Source organism: Arachis ipaensis, chromosome B9 (assembly GCF_059453495.1).
Source record: "Arachis ipaensis isolate K30076 ecotype BB chromosome B9, ASM5945349v1, whole genome shotgun sequence".
In the NCBI taxonomy this organism is placed as follows: Eukaryota; Viridiplantae; Streptophyta; class Magnoliopsida; order Fabales; family Fabaceae; genus Arachis; species Arachis ipaensis.
Window position 1 is genome coordinate 29871417 of NC_142444.1, and position 5327 is coordinate 29876743.

The following is a 5327-nucleotide window of genomic DNA, read 5'->3' on the forward strand; positions in this document are numbered from 1 at the left end:
GAGGCCATTCAACAAGCTCTGGGTCTTCCCCCTATTCCAGAATGAATGGACGCCTTTCAAGAAGCCACACTCAAGTGCCAGATGTACCAATTTGACTGGGAAGCTGTTCTAAGAGTTATCGCACTACCTGGCAGTCGTTGGATCTACGGATACCATCGTACCCGCCCTAAGGGAATATCGGCTTCAGCACTTACCTTAGAGGCTCGCGTATGGGCACAGATCATGTCCCATTACGTCTTTCCGAGCACTCACGAGTCCTCCTTCACTGCGGACATGGCCGTTCTACTATGGTGCATCCTTACAGACCAACCTCTAAATCTACCAAGACATATTCGGAATGCCATGGGACACGTCCAAATCGCGGGCAACTTACCTTTTCCCGCCTTGGTCTCAAATCTTGTCTCAGCAGCCGGAGTTTCCTACAGAGCTGGGGACACCAAAGCCATGCTTCCACGGGATGATCAGTATGTCCCTAATGGGAAATACCTCAGATTTCCAGCAGCCACTACAAGCCTTCCTACTACACTGGTTGAAGATATTCCTTCTTCAACACCACAAGCACCTACAACAGACGAACTGCTCCAGCAGATAATCAAAAGGTTGGATCGGCAAGAACAGAAAGCGAAGTTAAGAGAGCGCCGTAACAACCGCCGATTCAAACACCTCAGGGAGCTACTTAGAGGAGATTGCAGAGACTCAGACACCCCAGAATCCACTTCTTTTACCAGCACAGGGAGCCATGATGGTTCCGACTATGGAGATACTGCTACCAGCCCACTCCTATTCCTGAAAGATGGCACCGAGGACGGTGCAAAGCCTTAAGTGTGGGGAGGTCGGTCAGTACCTGACTTCCGGAGGTAATTTCTCTTCCCTAGCACCAATAAATTAGGATATTTTAGTTAGATTTTCTTTCTTTTATAAAATAGGATAAATTGTATAGTAATAGGTTAGTTGCATGCATGTTCCACTTGATTGAAAAGACAATAAGTTTCTTCTAAGACTCTATCTTTGGAACAAAATTTCACTAATTTTTAAAATTTTTTTATGATAAATCTGCTTGAAGTTGTATTTGGAACATGATTTTTGAACTAAAAAACACACAACCTATGAAGATTTGAGCCTTTATGCATGGTTACATTATTTAACCATAAATATTTTATTCTTGTGTGTTTACTTCTCTATGATTGTAATCTATATTTTGTTTCATCCTATATGTCCAATATTTATTATATTTGTATGCTTGCATATGATTGAGGCCATTATTTGTTTAAACTCACTTATCCAAATTAAGCCTACCCTTTTCAATTACCTTTGTTAACCACTTTGAGTCTTTAAATCCCGTTTGTTCTATATTTCACCACATTACTAGCCTTAAGCGGAAAAACAATTGTATATCCCAAATTGAATCTTTGGTTAGCTTAAGATAGAATTGTGTGTGCTAGTTAAGTATGGGAAATTGTGGGAACAAAAGTTATTAAGGGAATGTATCATGATAATGCAATGGGAATTTGGATACCTACTCATGTGAAACTATAAGAATTAAAAATCTATGTGCATTGATAAGCTATGTTTATTTTTATGTCTATATAAAAAAAATCAATAAATAAATAAAGGGACAAAATTACCCAATGCTGAATTAAGAATTCAAAGATCAAGGCACATATGATAAAATTAAAATAAAAAGTTGATACATGAGTATGAAATGTAAAAGGGAATTCTGGGTAGCTAGGTATGAATTCTAGGGTTACACTAAATATATATAGGTTGGGTTAAAGCTTGGGTTAATTAAAGATTCAATTTATAAGCTCACTTAACCATATATGTATCCCTACCCCTACCTTGGTCCCATTACAACCTTGAAAAGACCTCATGATGTTTGCATTAGTATATTAACTGTTGTTGATTGGTTAGGAGAAGAACAAAAGTTAAAGAGCATGATTAGAGAAGGATATAGTGATTACCCTATACACTAGAGAGATTAGAGCGTACATACATCATCAGTGAGGGTTCAATGCTTGAATTTCCATGTTCCCTGCTTTCATGAGCTATCTTCTTGCACTTTTATCTGTCTTACTGTATAATGATAGAATTAGTGGAATTTGATTTGCAATTGTTTTGAAGAGCTTATTTACTTTTGATCAAGTGGGCAAGAATCATATAGTTGCATTCATATATATAGGATTGCATTGCATTGCATGAGTTTCTACATGTTCATACTTATTTATTTTATCTCCTTCAATTAAGCATGAGGACATGCTAATGTTTAAGTGTGGGGAGGTTGATAAACCACTATTTTATGGTTTATATTGTGTTTAATTGTGTGGTTTTATCATGATCCTTACCCACTTATTCATTAATTTAGCATGCATTTATATTTCCTTCCTGAAATTATTACATGATTGAAAACTACTTCCTAGAGACTTTTAATTATGCATTTTAATTCTCCTTTATTCCATTCGATGCCGTGATCTATGTGTTAAGCGTTTCAGGCTTTATAGGGCATGAATGAGTTGGAGATTAGAAAGGAAGCTAGCAAAATAGAAGGAACACAAGAAATTGAGGAGATAACCAGCGAGAAGTGACGCGGCCGCATGGCTCACGCGACCGTGCGAAAGAGGAGAAATCGCAGTGACGCGGCCGCATAGCTCACGCGACCGCGCGGATTGGAAAAGCACAAGCGACGCGGAGGCGTGGACGACGCGAACACGTGGCAAGGAAAAACGCGAATAACGCGTCCGCATGGATGACGCGATCGCGTGACATGCGCGATCTGCATAATCTGCAGAATTCACTGGGGGCGATTTTGGACCCTATTTTGACCCAGTTTTCGGCCCAGAACAGCAGACTAGAGCCGAAGAACATGCAGAAACCAAAGACAACATTTATTCTACACAGTTTTAGTTTTAGATCTAGTTTTTACTCCTCCCCTAGGTTTTCTCTCTAGACATTCATAGTTCTTAGGATTTTAATTTTCGATTGCTCTTTGCATTGGAACACTGAGAAGAGTTATTACCTCATCAAGACTTCGTCATTCTAGTTCGTTTTCTTTATTTGGCTTACTCTTCCATGTTCTTCGCTTTGTTTAATTTTACCATTGGAATATTTTTTAGGATTATTTAATACAAGAATTATTTTTATTTTTAATTAATTGTTTTAATTTTTATTTACAATGTCTTTCTTTAATTCCTTTTCATATGCTATGAATTTTACATTCACAATGAGCGAGTAGTTCCCTAACTTGATGGGGAGTTGATTAAAAGGAACCCTTGAGTTGGAAAGCTTAAAAGAAAAATTGTAATTGGGTTTATGGTTGGATTGCCTTCTAGTCACTAACACCAATCTCTTTTAATTAAGTGGATTGCAACTCGTGAACAGACATAGCATTCCAACTTGTTTGACTTTCCCTTACCTAGTAAAGGATAACTAAACAAGGCAACCTTTAATTGTCAACTAATCTTGAGAGTATTCCAACAATAATAGGGATTGCAACTAATCAACTCCCAGTCAAGGCTTTTATTTACATTATTCAAATTCTCCAATTTAATTCCCTGTTTACTCAACTCAAACCTTTTTGAAAACATCTGATTAATGAAATAGCACACTTTTCTGCAACTCGTTGGGAGACGACCTGGGATTCATACTCCCAGTATTTTAATTTCAATTTTCTGTGACACCTTTTTAAATTGATAAGCGGATTTCTGGCAAATTAAGAACTATACTTGCAACGTATATATTTTAACACTTTTTAATTCGCTAATTTCTGCTCGCATCAGCTTATCATTGTTGTTATTGATGTTTGAGTATATTCTTCTCATGCTTTATACTTGCATACTTCTCTCACTCTTGCATCTCACGCTAGTGATATGCCTCCATGATTATAATGTTGTCTTGCTTACATGTTGCAGCTGTCATGTCTTCAGGACACTTCACTCTTTTGTGGCGTTAATCTTCACTTGCATTGTATTAGTTCTAGTTTTTGTCTCTCCGAGCTGAATGTTTTTCTCTTTTCTTCCTTTTTCGGTTGGCCACCAGAAAGGAAGGAAAAGATCTCCAAAAAGCCATCCACAAAGAGAGCAACTCAAAGAACAACCGTCAAGGCACACTTCCTCAAGGGCCGCAACCACCTTCTAAGTGGTTAAAGATCTCTAGTCGCATTGATAGGACAGAAAAGGAAGTTCCCGCAAGATTCACCGACCCACCTACGGCGGAAATCGACAATCCGGAGTCTACCTCGGATCATGGCAAAGAAGTAATCAAGAGGTGAACAAGGAGACGTCCTTGTCTCACCATCCTATGGCCATTGAGAGTGACACTCCTGGACCTACTCTGTTCATCATTGATAGCACGGAGGACCGTGCAAATTTCTAAGTGTGGGGAGGTCGTTTACCGACTTCCGTAGGTAACAACCCTTCTTTTCAACACCCAAATTTTAATTTTCTTTTTTTTAATTAGGATAATTTACATTACATGGTTAGTTTTTGCATTCAAACACTTTTTGCATTGTAGCTGTTTCTTGTTAGGACTACTTGGTTAGTGTGATGATTTCTTTTCCAAGAAACTGTTTTTAGGGCACCCTACCAATTTCAAAAATTTTTGTGTTAAACTTGCTTGAAGGAATTAATTTTGGAAAAGGTTTTGAGCTAAGAACACACAAGCATGTGGGTTTTGAGCCCAATTGCGTGATTATATCATATAACCACTTATTTCCATTCTTGTGTGCATTGTTCTCTTTCTATGATTACAATCCTTGATTTGTTTGATTCTATATGTCCATTATTTTGTGTATGAATGCATTTATATGATTGAGGCCATTATTTCAATAGCTCACTTACCCAAATTGCCTTAACCCTTTTATCTACCTTTGTTAACCAATTTTGAGCCTATGTTCAACCCCTTTGTTCTTTAATTTAGCACATCAATACCCCTAAGTGAAAAATAATAAATGTCCTCTGATTTGGATCTTTAATTAGCTTAGGCAAGTGAGGGTGTGTGCCATTTAAGCGAGAGGGAAACTTGGGAACATTGGTATAAGTAAAAGTGTATTTTTTAATTTTTATTTGAAATATTGAGAATTGAGTGCATGCTCATGTATTGAATGTTTGAACCATATGCATTGACACCGTTGTACATAATTCATCAAGAGAAAAGCAAAAGAAAAAAATAAAAATAAAAAGAAAAAAATGTTGAAAAAGAAATAGAAAAATAAAAGAAACAAAACTATATAGAAAAGAAAGTAATAAAAAGGGGACAAAATGCCCCAAGGCGAAGCCAATAATAACCAATGCATATGGGTTATGGATTAAAAGAGAATGCATGAGTGTGTGAAA